This window comes from Macaca nemestrina, chromosome 14, assembly GCF_043159975.1.
Source record: "Macaca nemestrina isolate mMacNem1 chromosome 14, mMacNem.hap1, whole genome shotgun sequence".
NCBI lineage: Eukaryota > Metazoa > Chordata > Mammalia > Primates > Cercopithecidae > Macaca > Macaca nemestrina.
Window position 1 is genome coordinate 49,594,182 of NC_092138.1, and position 15,179 is coordinate 49,609,360.

Consider the following 15,179-nt stretch of genomic DNA (forward strand, 5'->3'; position numbering starts at 1 on the left):
GAGCTTGATACTTTTTTTTTTTTTTTCACTGTTAGATTCTGGTTTTGTGTGGCCTGAAGCTCAAACACTTTCATGGGTCTGAATTTAAAAAAAAAAAAAAAAAAAAAAAGCAAACTTACTTATAGGGCATTTAATTTATAGGGTTGGGCAAGTGTAGGTCCCTGAGGCTTAAGTTTTATTCACAGTGAAATGTCACTATAGATTCATGCTTGTTGAATGAATGAATAAGTGAAAGTCTTTTTTCCTCCTAAAAATTAAAGCAAAACTTTTGTATTACCTCATTTTACTCTGACTTTGGCTCTTAAACTAGAAAAAATTAGAATAGGCATACTATTAATCAAGTATTAGGATAACTCAGACTAAAAAGGGTTAATTTTATTTTAAAAATATAATTATTTAGAAAAACTTTAGCAACAAATGAAATCCTAAAATTTAAAGCTATAAGGGATAGAGTGGAATCAGCTAGGTGTGAAGACTGGGTAAAGGGTGGAGTGCGCACACAGATCAGGCGTCGGGGGCTTAGCTTCTAGCCATTAATTAAATGTGTGATCTTGAGCATATCCTACAGAAATTCAGAAAATATGATTAGATATAGAGTTTATTTGAGTACAAATCTTGACATGCACTTGGGAAGCACAGATTTCAAAGAATGGAAATTAATGTTTTGAAATATAAAGGTTTGGGGTCATTTATATAGACAAGATTTAGGGAAGCTTAAGAAAATGTCACCATCTTTCTATATAAGGTTTACTGTGTGGTTACAATGAGTTTAGGATAGAATTGGTTGAGATAGTCTTTTCTTTCAGGAAAGGTATCTTTAACATTCCACACTGAAGATATAACAGTCATGAGATCTTCTGAGCTATCTGATCTAAGTTAGAGAGGACAATACAGGAGACAGTTAATATATTAACTATTAATATAACAAAGGTCAGTGATTAGAAGGGTAGAAGGTCTGGTCTCTGGTTTCTTCTAGTCATTTAAGAACAATGAGAAAGAGAGTTAATCCATAATCTAAGACGCGGAAGTTGCAACTACATGCCATGCGACTCACATCACAGTTACAGCTCTCTCATGACTTAAAGTGTTTTGGGGATTCTAACAACTTTTAGATTTTATTTATTTTCACAAGTAGGTCCCTCCTTTTTTTACAGCCTCAGTTTTCTCACCTGCAAAATAAAGACTCTGTACTAGACAAACTCTGAGATTCCATCTGCTTTGAATTTTGATGCCTGTTTCTAAATAGATGGATTTGAAAACTCAATTCTGTAATCACAAAATCACATGTCAAAACAGGGACTGAAAGAGAAAACATAGGGAGAAATGCTAATTTTACACTACATCTTATATCTCATTTGAGATTTCCCTTTATGTTAAAAAAGAAATGAAAAATGGATTTCATTTGAATTCTGTCCCTTTTTGGAAACAATCCTGCTGATCTGACTCTTGAACTTCATAACCCAAGTGGAGCTATTTATAATCCCAGTACTTTAAGTTAGTAAAGTGGTACATCTTTATGGTAACAAGGAACAAAAGGCAGGCGATAGATTTGAAATTTATGTAAGAACTTGGCTTTTGCCATTTATCTGAACACAACGACATCTTCTAGCCTTTTCTGTTAGTACAGAAAGTTGTTTCCTAATTTGGTTATTCAATGTGATATTTTATTTTGCTTTTCTCACATCCTTTAGGGAGAACCGATATATGTTAGAAGAAAAAGTACAACAGTGGATTCTATTAGAAAGAACAAATGAGAAATAAATTAGGTATATTTAGGAGAAAGGATAAAATGAATGGCTCAAGTAGACTTGTAGCTGCAACCAAATCAAAATATAAAAGGGTTACTATGACTACAAAGGGGGTATATTTGAATAAAAATGGATATGAAAGTCTCTTTCACATGCTAATTGAAATTGGTGGAAATCTGTCATTTCAAACTGCAGACAGTCTTTCTCCACCTCCTCTTCTCTACGTTTGGATTGAATCTGCTTTTGGATTGAATCTGCTTTAAACAGTATTGCCCTGTGAAACTGAAAAGCACTCTGAGTTCCCTTGTGTAAGGGCTAGTTTATACCAGTTCTAGCATTGTGACTCCGATTCTTCATTTGTTCAGGGTCAGAGCCTCAGAACCCGCCCCACTCGTTTTTTGTTTGTTTGTTTGTTTTCTGAAGAAGAAAAAGCACAATGATCCACCTGAAACATCTTATCTTCAAGGTATAAGTCATCCCTTCTAAATGGTTATTCCTTTCAGTTAATTCAGAGAAGACTTATAGAACAAATTCTAAATGCAAGGCACTGTGGGGAAAGACAATTGTGGGGAAAGATGGATAATTTGGGTTCTGCTCCCCAAGGACTCCTTACAGATGGGGAGTTACTGAGTAATCTTTTTGAGTTCTTTCTGGATCTTGCTTCAGGTTCCTAAGAAATAGCCACTGTTCCTTGTAGTTAAATATAGATTGTGCTGGAAGGTGCCTGAAATAAAACCAGTATGGTAGTGTAAGCATTACCAGATGACACAGATATACTTGAATTAACTGCAGTATTCTTTCTCATCTCTGATAAATTTAAAGAACATGCACCTGCTTTTAAAAGGTATGTGAGTAATGAATTAGAACTTACTTTATGTCCCATGAAAGAAATGGGTGACATTTACCGAGTATTTGACTATAGAATTCTTTGTTCTGAGAACAACAGTTAACAAGTTTAAGAACAAGAGTTTTCTGATTCAGTATGGGAAATTGTGAGAAAAATGCTCACCCGTCCAAATCCAAAGAATGGACTCAGAAGCACAAAGAACAGCGAAAAGTGAGACTTTTAATAGTGGTCTTGCAAGATCTGATGGATGTCTGGTTGGCAGGCACATCCAGGGCAGCTACAACAGGTAATTTATCTCCTAGCACACAAGTCCCTCCCCTAGTTCCTCACTGGTAGAGCACTATGGGGTTACAGTCTTCCCCCACATCGCCTAAGTTTCATTATCCCCCTTATAAGGTTATACCCCAGTCCCCTTCCCTGCTTAAGTTTTGATTTCCCAGTAAAGAAACTTTCTTCCCTTTTATGGGCTGACCCCTCCTCTACATTCTGTTCACTTAATATGACCTTCTAGGAACATGAGCCATGTGATTTGTTACATCCGCAGGCTGGCTGCCAGTGCTTAGATTTACCATGCCTTACAAATGGACCATTTAAAATGTTTTCTTACAGAAATGAACATTTCAAGATTATTTAATGTCTAGATCACAATAAAGACATACTGAGGATGGGCCCCAATCTCCAAAGGTTGCGGCATCTGAATCTTACTTCTGGTCCAGTCATAACCTCTGGTTACATATTTGCAAATAAATGAGTTAATGAGTATACATTTGGCTTTTGTTTTTCTGTTGTTAACTTTTTAATTATGTACATGTATAACTTTAATTTTTTTTATATGTCCCCAGGAGTTATCTGGGTGATGGAACGATATGATAGTTTTGGTTTTCTTTCTAATATCTATATAGTTTTTAAAATCCATCAACAATGGATTTAGAAAAAACAAAACAAAACAACAAAATCTGTTGGATTTTTAAAAAAATTACACAGGTACAGATTAAATGCTCTGAGATGCAATGGAGTAAAAATAAATAAAAGCGTTAAAATGTTAAGAATTTACAAAACTAATGTACCTGGTGTAAGATTATTTTCTCAGTATACCAAATGATACTGGAGTTAAAAAGACATTACGTAGGCAGATAGCGAGGGTATGGAAGCCCTCCGTAAGGATTTTTTTTAATGAAAAGCAGCCCCAAATCATTTTCCTTTCTAACAACAGCAGCCTATAAAATCGAGCTGCAGACATAGATGCCTGCAGTTGTGCCAATCATGTTCAAGATGGCGGCTGTCTTCCCTTCTCTTTGTCAGCCACATGTACAGTAAGGAGCGGACAAGATGGCAGGAGCTAAGGGGAAAGTTGATTTTCATAATAAGATTAGGGTGGGGCAGCCAGCCTTCCCCTGCACTATGTAAATGGCATACCTGATCGAGTCCTGTGTAAATCAGACACCACCTCCTCAAACCTGACTGTAACTTCCAGTGCATCAGCCACCTGCTGGTCTTTCCTCTCGGAAGTTCCCTCTCTCTATAGAGAGAGCTGTTTTACTTTCTCTTTTCTTCTACCTAATAACCTCCACTCCTAAACTCCTCGTGTGCGTCCGTGTCCTAAATTTTCCTGGTGCCAAACAGCAAACCCCGGGTATGTACCCCGGACAAGGTAGCCACTTCACAATGAACAGTCTGTAGAATATTTCACAGTTTGGGAAACTCTGATCTATCTCTTGGGGCATAGAGACCACACTGCTGGCTGGAACCATAGCAAGCAGCATGGAGAAATTTAACTCAGAGAGAGTAAGTGGTCTAATGAAGCCTAAAAGAGGGGAGAGGTGGTTCCAGGGACTATTGAGGTTAGCTGGACACCCCCAGGTCCCCGAGGAGCACCTGTGCTCATGCAAGGCACAGTCTCAGGAGAACAGATACCCCAGCCACTGGAAGTTTGGACATCCACAGCAGAGGGTCCTCAGTGCATAAGAGTGAACTGCCTGGTGGAGCGGGTAAGGTTAATATTTGCAGGTATTTTATTTTATTTGTTAATAAAGTGTCTGTTTTTAAAGACTAGTCTTTTTAAAAGAAAAACCTGTGTAAATAGGCAATAACACAAGGAACTGTGATTAAGCCAAACAGTTCGAGACAAAACAGGAACTGTATCAAGAACATGAAGAACTGATTGGCTCTAATGGTCACTGGAGGAAATGGGTTCCCACAGTCCATCAGTGTTACACATTTCCATAACTATGTAAAAAGAGGGTACATCTATGTGTTCCAAGGTACTAACTTACTTTCATGTCTGAAAGAGGAGAGCTGATTCAGTTAATGCATCCACTAAAGTAGCTGGTTATAAGGAAAACCATGATAAAATCCATAGCTCTTTTGTATACAACCAGTAACTTGTTAAAAAACAAAATGGACAATGATAGTTTATCATAATAACTTTAAAAACTATGTAATAACCAATATTGAGGATAATCTTAAAAAATGTGTGAGGTCCAAAGAAAGAAATGTACAAAATTTGTAGCATAGTTGACTAGAAAAATAGGTATATAAAATATTAATCACATTTTTATTCTTTTAAATTTTAAAATAAACATAATGGGAACATTTCTAACAACTGAAATTTTTGAAAATAAAATTCTTATTCTCCCCACAACCCCTTTCACTCCCCAGAGGTGCAACAGTGAACAATCTGCTATGTATCTTTCAAATAAGTTATGGACTGAATACTCATTTGCCCCACAAAATTCATATGCTGAAATTGATGTTATTGAGGATGGGGACTTGGGAGGTAATTAGGACGTGAGGGGGAACCCTCATGAATGAGATTAGTGCCTTTATAAGAAGAGGCTGAAGAGCTAGCTCCCTCTCTTTCTGCCATACAATGAGAAGTTGACAGTCCACAACCCAGAAGGGGACCCTCAACAGAGCCCAAACATACTGGCACCCTGATCTCAGGCTTCCAGCCCCTAGACTGTGAGAAATAAATTCTGCTGTTTAGAAGCCATCCAGTCTATGGTACTTTGTTATAGCACACCAAACTAAAACGAAATATTTGGAGTGTTTATTTCAGTTACATTATTGAACTTAAATTTGCAATGGCTTCATTTACATGTAGTGTAATTATAGTTATATTTGGTTTGATATATCAACTTGCTATTTTACCTATTTTTCTATCTTTTTCTTTCTTTTCCTGCTTTCTTTGGAATTAATCAAATAATTTTTATTATTCCATTTACCTCAGCCTTCCAGAGTGTTGGGACTGCAGGCATCAGCTGCTGTGCCTAGCCTCTATTAACTTTTATTTTTACATTTATTTTTTACCATTTTTTCAGAGGTTAATTTCAGCATGCAGCCTTGATTAATTTTAGTCAAATATGGATTATCTTTTACCACTTTTCTGATAACATTAAAACTTTAGATACTTTTAACTTAATTATCCCCCTGCTAACTTTTATATTTTATTTCTACACATATTTTAAACCTTGTAAGACATTATTATTGCTTTGTATGCTCAATATTTCATTTTTACAATCTTTTTCATTGTTTTACTGCCTCCCTTTCTGTGTTTCAATCTGGAATAGTTTTCTTTCTGGCTGAAAAACTTTCTTTAGTATTTCTCTTAGTGCAGGTTTGCTGATAAAAATTCTGTTTTGTTTATTTGAAAACATCTTTATTTTGCCTTCATTTTTGAAGAATAATTTCACTGAATATACAGTTTGAGACTAAAAGTAATTTTCTTTAATATCTTTCAATACACCATCTCATTATTGTCTGGCTTTCAGAAGTTCTGTTGAGAAATTATCTTCCATTTAATTGTTGTTATTGTTGTTGTATTTGAAGATAACATACTATTTTTTCTTAGCTGCTCTGGGAATGATTTCTATTTTTTTAAATCACTTTTGGAAATTCTTCAATCCTTCAAAAGTTCTTCCATTTTCCCCCATATTCTTTTTTCTCTTCTTTTGGGAATCCAATTAAATTTATGTTAAACTTTTTATTATGTGTATCGTACATTCTTCTAAATTTTATATCCTGTTTTCTCTTAGTGCATCACTCTAGGTTTTTCCCAGCAGTCTGTCTTCTACTTCACTAATGCTCTTTATTGCTATCTCTAGTCTCTTATTAAACCCATGATTTGAATTCTTACTTTCGGGTATTATGTTTTTTAGTCCTAGAACTTTCATTTGATTCTTTTTATGAATTCTAATTATATAGTACATTTCTTTATCTTTTTGTCTGTTTTCTCTAACATATTAATCTTGCTATTTAAAAATCTTTGATAATTCCACTATAAGAACCACCTGTAGTTCTACATCTGTTGTCTAATTTTTCTCTTCATTTTGTGTCATATGGTTCTATCTTTTGGAGTGTGTAATAAATTTGATTGCATGCCAGATATTGTTTATTACTAGATAGCCTCCAGATAATTTTATCTCCTTCCAGAAAGTATTCACCATTTTTTTCCGACAGAAAAAAATTGGGTCTGATAATCTTAATCTGTTTAGCCACTTCAGTTTCAGTAAGTGTCTGCCTACTTCTATTATTCTTTGCTCCTAAGGTGTATCCCTCTAGGTCTTTCAGCAAAGAGCCTGATGTATTTTCTGGGCACCTGGAAGGTCCTGAGTTCTAATCCTTGCCTCTTAGCTGAAAACTCTGTTCTGTTTTCCAGAGGCTTTTTACTTAGGTCTTTAGTCTCCTGCTCAGTTTAGTTTCAGAATTTGGTAAATGGTTAAAAGAGGAACTAGCCACATGTCAGGCTTAGTTCTCTGCCCCTGCCTTCCTCAGCGTTTTTGGCCCAGGATATTTCCAATTTTGATTCTCCAGCCCCGTGACACAATCAAAATCTCTACTGGCTTCCCTGTTAGCAGCCCTCTCTGTATGTGCAAAGGCTGGAATCTCAGCCACCTCTTGCCCTGACTCAGAGAGAAGCAGTTGCAAATGATCAGCTCAACTCACTTCTCCATCATCTTCCACTTTCCTTTCTTTTTTTTTTTTTTGAGATGCAGTCTCACTCTGTCACCCAGGCTGGAGTGCAGTGGCACGATCTTGGCTCACTGCAATCTCCACCTCCTGGGTTCAAGTGATTCTTGTGCCTCCCTGAGTAGCTGGGACTATAGGTGCATACCACCATGCCTGGCTAATATTTGTATTTTTTGATAGAGAAAGAGTTTTGCCATGTTGGCCAGGCTGGTCTCAAACTCCTGGCCTCAAATGATCCACCAACCTCAGCTTTCCAAAGTGCTGGGATTACAGGTATGAACCACCACGTCTAGCCCATCTTCCTCTTTTCCAAATTTAATCCGTGCAGTGTTCTGAATGTTTGCATCCCCTCATAATTCGTATGTTGAAACTGAATCATCAAAGTGATGGTATTTGGAGGTGGGGGCCTTTGGGACATGATTAGGTCAGGAGGGTGCAGACACCATAAATGAGATTAGTGCCCTTATAAAGAGACCATAAAGAGCTAACTAGTCCTTTCCACCATGTGAGGACATAGGGAGAATGCACCATTTCTATAAACCAGGAAATGGGCCCTCATCAGACAGTAAATCTCAGGCCCCTTGATCTTAGACTTCCCAACCTCCAGAAGTGAGAAATAAATTTCTATTGTTTATAAGCTACCCAAGGTCATAGTACTTTGCTGTAGAGGCCCAAATGAACTATGACAGTTCCTACAGTTCTAGTGGCTTTAGTAGCCCTTTAATGGCTTTAAACATATTTGTTGTTTGTTTTATATTTTTATTTAGCTTTTCTAATGGTTCTTATTGGGAATATTGGTCTGCTATAAGTTATTCATCTTACCCACCTATATCTCATTGTCCAGACTCTATAATATGGTCATATCTCACACTGAGAAAGATACTTATTTTTTATTTTGAATGACAATATGCCAAATAAAAATCAAGATTCTGTTCCCAGGAAAGAATGGGGAGAATGGATGTTGGGGTAAGCAACTAGCACACTGTTCCAAAGTGAGAGGTGGAAGCCAGTTATAGTCTCATGGAAGGATAGGGAGTGGTTTTCACATACGCTGGGGAAATGAGTTGCCAGAATCCACCTCTGACTTAGGAGAGCTCATAAAACAATAATAACTTGGTTAACATTTGCTATCAAAATCATCCAACTCTCTATGTTCAGATCCATGCTTACCAAACAATCTTGAGGCAGTAATTGAGCTTTCCTTAGAGACTTGGAGAGAATGTGCTAATCCTCAGAAATGAATCTACCAGTTCATTTGGCAGTTATATTTCTCAAGGTAAATAATCAAAACCAGTGTCCAGGGTCATAATCTGCATGATGAACCAGTCTTTTTTGGCTCACTTTGCCCTGGATAAAATGACAAAATATAGTTTCTTGACCTACTAGAACTTGACTGCTGCTGTGATTCTCTTACGAAAGTATTGTCAACATTTAGACATTAGGAATCTCTTGCTAGATTTAGCAGCAGGTTCCTGTCTATGAAATAAAAAATGAATCCTGTTTAGAGAAGAATCTTGCAAATAATGTCTCAGTTTCTAACAGAAAGGTAAAAAATCTTGTAAGAGTGATGAACACTGAAAAGATAATGTCTGAAAACAGTTTTCTCCTTATGTTAGGTTTGGAAAATGTGATCTTGAAATTTGGTGAAAATACAACTCACAGAGAATTCTAAAAGACTATCCCTCAGACTGATTGGTCTGCAATTTGGGATTTATGAAAAATGTTTGCTCTTTTTAGGAGAATTATGGATTTTGGCTAATTGGAGAGAACTTTCCTATTAAGTTAATCACTACAAACATTGGGCCCTAAGACACAGAAGAGATTTAAATTCTGAGGGTAAGAGCTCTCTTGGCACCCAATTCAATTTTATGGGAATAATCAGATGATTAAGAGAAAAAAATAGTGACTCAAGAGGTCCTTGGGATTCTCCTGTAAATTCTGAACAAGGCACTTAATTTTTCAAATTCTAATTTCTTCCTTTTCCAATCTGTTATGGAAGATAAAATCTGGCCTCTGAGGATACATTGCTTGTACTAATGAAATAATAACTGGAAGGATTCTGTGCTCATTGGATGGGTTCTGGGACAATTTCCCTAAAACCTGTTCCTTCCTAATTGTCAGCTCAACTTAAAATTCAGCACTTTATTACTATTTTTGCATCATTTTGAGTGCTCATATTCTTTTTTTCCTTTTAAAAATCCCTTTTAAATATTTTTAGATGCTAATCCATTTAGTTTTTAATCTTGTAGGCTCAGATGTATGCTGTGGAACCTATCCCTAGAAAATTGTGTTTTGCTCAAAACCACAAACTTTTGCCTGCAGTTTCAAAAGAGTCATAGGCTCCTAAATTAAAGGAAATATAACACATGTTAAATTCTTTCAAATATATGGTTGTTGAGTTTTGAACACTTTGTTAACAGATAGGCTCTTTTGTATCCCTAAGGATATATTCCTACTTCTGAATATTTTACTTTTCACCATTTCCAGTTCATAACATCACACTGGATTATAAAACAAAGAAATATGTACAATAATGGTAGCCTGTGTAATGGGTAATGAAGTATTAATAATTCCAGTAAATTCCATGTTGGGACAGGTATGATTATCTATTTATTTTTTGCCCTATTTATTTTTTACCTTAATCAGAATGTGTTATTTCCTGATTGCTTTGATGGCTTTTCCCAGGCTTACCTGGTTTGTGACAACCAGCTGCTAAAATCAACAGTCATGCTGATTTCTTTTAGTTTTTCACAAATGTGCTTTCTTACTAGGAGTATTCTGTGCGTGCTTTTCCTTCTGTCTTTCTTTCCTTCTTTGCACAGTTAAATCCTCCTCAGCCTCACCTAATTGCTGAGTGGCTTTCCTCTGCAGGGTTATTCAGGGACTCACGCTCTTTCTGTTTTGTTACTCCACTATTCCCTAGGACCTCAGAATCCTCTGCTTCAAGCAGGGGAAAGAAAGATAGAGAAAGCACCCATTTATAATGTCCTTGACCCAGAAGTGACATGCATTACCTCCAAACACATTCTGATGGTAAGAGCTACTCACATGGCTCTACCCAAAGTGCAAAGGTGTTTGAGAAATGGAACTCCTGAATGAATAGCCACTTCCTAGGGTCATCTCAATACTGTGGAAGGGGACACATTAATTTTTGGTGGTAGCTACCTGTATTAGGCCATGTTTGTATTGCTATAGAGAAACACCTGAGACTGGGTAATCTATAAGAAAAGAGATTTAATTGGCTTACAGTTCTGCAGGCTATATAGGAAGCATAGCACTGGCATCTGCTTCTCATGAAGCCTTAGGAAGCTTACAATCATGGCAGAAGATGAAGGGAGCAGGCATCTCACATGGCAGGAGCAGGAGCAAGAGAGGGCAAGGGAGGTGCCACACACTTTTAAACAACCAGATCTTGTGAGAACTCACTCACTATGGCAAGAACAGCACCAAGAGGATGGCACTAAGCCATTCATGAGAAACTCACTCCCATGATCCAATCACCTCCTAAAGGCCCTACCTCCAATACTGGGGATTACAATTCAACATGAAATTTGGGTGAGGACAAACATACAAACTATATCACTACCTATCTCTGCCACGCCATGATGTACCACCAGCATGTAGCATAGTAGCACTTAATAAATATTCATAGAATGCATGAATAAAAAGGAATGAATGCAATTGTTTGAAGTAGTTTGTGATTTGTATTATAACAATTTCACATCTGGTATACAGAATTTGGAGACGCAGCAGGTTTATTAGGTTGTAGATGTCCAATTTACATAGTATCAAAATAATCATCTGGAAGACACTGTGCATTGTCGGTTTCATATATCAAAATACACCAGGAGGGGCAACTTCACTCTTAAATCTCTGCTTCAGTCCTCCAGCTTGGATCGTTCCACTCATATATCAAAAGAAATGGAAGAAGCAACTATAGGGAATTATGCCTGAGACTCTTGCTTGAAATGTATCCTGCCCATTTCATACTGTATCGTAAGTTAATTGCCCAAAAGAGGCAAAAGATAGTGTAACATCAGAACAGATAAATAACCAATCAAAAGTGGGTTGAATTTGGGTTAACTGATCATTGGGTAAAGATCTTTGAGCAAACCAACCCGTTCCCATTGGATGACTTTATGTATCTATATGTAATATATAAATTATATATTAAATTTTATGTGTATTCACTTAACATTTTATGTATATTCATTTTTTATATATTCATGTATATTAATTTTATACTGGCCATATGAAGTATTAGAGATATGGAATTAGGCATATATAGAACACATCAGGAAACTTTTTGCCTCTTCCACATTATAGCTAAGATTTGATTATAAAATATAGAGTTTGATTATGTGACAAGTGAAATTCTGCTTGCACCAAATCCCTAAATGTTAGCCTTATAATGTATCTTTTTTTTTTTTTTAAGAGACAAATTCTTGCTCTGTCGCTCAGGCTGGAGTGCACTGGTACAACCATAGCTCATTGCAGCCTCTCACTTCTGAGTTCAAGGGATCCTCCTGCCTCAGCCTACTGAGTGAGTAGCTGGGACTACAGGTGCACCCTAGTACATCCAGCTAATTTTTAAATCTTTTGTAGGGATGGAGTCTATGTTGCCCAGGCTGGTCTTGAACTCTTGGCCTCAAGACATCCTCTCACCTCAAGTAATCCTCCCACCTTAGCCTCCCAAAATGCTGGCTTTATGGGCATAAGCCACCACACTGGCCTATAATGTATCTTTAAATATGTACCTTTACTGAGGAGTTAATCTGATAAGATTAACAAGGACTAAGAGATTTATTTATCTTTACTCTTTGGTGCAATACCTGGCGCATTTTAGAGTCTCCGGCCTCGTTTTCCTCATTGTTGTAACATTCCTCCAGTTCATCCAGCTCTGTTTTTCACAAAGTCTCTAACTGCTACCTGCTACAAGGTGCTTCATGTTCTCAGCAGTCTTAATCTGTGTGGCTAGCTAGGAGAGCCAGAGAAGCAGAGAATCTGTAAGCTGGAAAGGACTTCAACTTCAATGGGATAAATCTGCTCTGTGATCTGATGAATGAATTCAAAATAAAGAGTTAGGGACTTCACAAACTGTCACTGTTTGCTGACGATATGATCGTTTACCTTGAAAACCCTAAAGACTCCTCCAGAAAGCTCCTAGAATTGATAAAAGAATTCAGCAAAGTTTCTGGATACAAAATTAATGTACACAAATCAGTAGCTCTTCTATACACCAACAGCAACCAAGCAGATAATCAAATCAATAACTCAACCCCTTTTATAATAGCTGCAAAGAATAAAATACTGAGGAATATACCTAACCAAGGAGTCAAAAGACCTCTACAAGGAAAACTACAAAACACTGCTGCTGAAAGAAATCATAGATGACACAAACAAATGGAAACACATCCCATGCTCATGGACAGATAGAATCAATATTGTGAAAATTAACATACTGCCAAAAGCAATCTACAAATTCAACACAGTCCCCATCAAAATACCACCATAATTCTTCACAGAATTAGAAAAAACAATTCTGAAATTCATATGGAAACAAAAAAGAACCTGCATAGCCAAAGCAAGACTAAGCAAAAAGAACAAATCTGGAGGCATCACACTACTTGATTTCAAACTATAGTATAAAGCCATAGTCACCAAAACAGCCTGGTACTGGTATAAAAATAGGCACATAGACCAGTGGAATAGAACAGAGAATCCAGAAATAAACCCAAATACTTACAGCCAACTGATCTTTGACAAAGCAAACATGAACATAAAGTGGGGGAAAGGACACCCTTTTCAACAGATGGTGCTGGGATAATTGGCTAGCCACATGTAGGAGAATGAAACTAGAGTCTCATCTCTCACCTTATACAAAAATCAACTCAAGATGGATTAAAGACTTAAACCTAAGACCTGAAACTATAAAAATTCCAGAAGATAACATTGGAAAAACCCTCCTAGACATTGGCTTAGGCAAGGATTTTATGACCAAGAACCCCAAAGCAAATGCAATAAAAACAAAGATAATAGCTGGGACCTAATTAAACTAAAGAGCTTTTGCACGGCAAAGGGAACAGTCAGCAAAGTAAACAGACAACATACAGAGTGGGACAAAATCTTCACAATCTATACATCTGACATAGGACTAATATCTAGAATCTACTACAAACTCAAACAAATCAGTAAGAAAAAAACAATCCCATCAGAAAGTGGGCTAAAGACATGAATAGACAATTCTCAAAAGAAGATATACAAATGGCCAACAAACATATGAAAAAATGCTCAACATCACTAATGATCAGGGAACTGCAAATCAAAACCACAATGTGATACCACCTTACTCCTGCAAGAATGGCCATAATGAAAAAACCAACAGTAGATGTTGACAGAGATGCGGTGAACAGGGAACATTTCTACACTGCTAGTGGGAATGTAAACTAGTGCAGCCACTATGGAAAACAGTGTGGAGATTCCTTAAAGAACTAAACGTAGAACTACCATTTGATCCAGCAATCCCACTACTGGGTTTCTACCCAGAGGAAAAGAAGTCATTATTTGGAAAAGATACTTGCACACACACGTTTATAGCAGCACAATTCACAATTGTAAAATCATGGAACCAACCCAGAAGCCCATCAATCAATGAGTGGATAAAGAAACTGCATATATATACACATATATACACACACACATATATATGTATGTATGTGTATATACACACACACACATATACACACACACATAAAGAAACTGCAGTGTATATATATATATGTATACACACACACACAATGGAATACTACACAGCCATAAAAAGGAAGGAATTAACAGCATTTGCAGTGACCTGGATGAGATTGGAGACTATTATTCTAAGTGAAGTGACTCAGGAATGGAAAACCAAATATCGTATGTTCTCACTGATATATGAGAGCTAAGTTATGAGGACACAAAGGCCTAAGAATGATACAATGGACTTTGGGGGTTTGGGGGGAAGAGTGGGAGGGGGTGAGGGATAAAAGACTACAAATATGATGTAGTGTATACTGCACAGGTGATGGGTGCACTAAAATCTCACAAATTATCACTAAAGAACTTACTCATGTAACCAAATACCACCAGTACCCCAATAACTTATGGAAAAATAAAATAAAATAATAAATTTAAAAGAAGAACTTATTCATGTAACAAAATACTACTTGTTCCCCAATAACCTATGGAAATAAAAAGTTTTAAAAAATAATAAATAAATAAATAAAATAAAGAGTTAGGGACTTCAGAAGTTATTTGTAATAGAAAAACTTTAATTAAAAAAATCACCAGGGTGATATATCTGACACAAGGTAATGGATTAACGGTAAAAGTAACTAAGGATTCTCTGTGTGTGTGTGTGTGTGTGTGTATGTGTGTGTGTATTTGTGTGTATGTACATGTGTTTATGTGTCTGTGGGTGTGTATGGGGATTACATTGCTGAGTAAGGTTTATGTGATACAAAAGAAGGCCTGGACCCTTCAAATCATGCTGGACTAGATTACCTTTGCTTACAAATCTACATGTTCTCAGCATATTCCCTTCAAAGAGCTTAGTTGTAGCATTTATGTTTTCTGCAATA

At 36.6% G+C, this 15,179-nt stretch overlaps 1 long non-coding RNA gene across 1 annotated transcript in view; it reads left to right on the forward strand.

Annotated features, from left to right (window-relative positions):
* LOC105489054 (uncharacterized) overlaps positions 1-15,179 on the forward strand; it is a 38,604-nt gene that overhangs the window by 21,959 nt on the left and 1,466 nt on the right. The gene's annotated exons all lie outside the window — the stretch shown is intronic.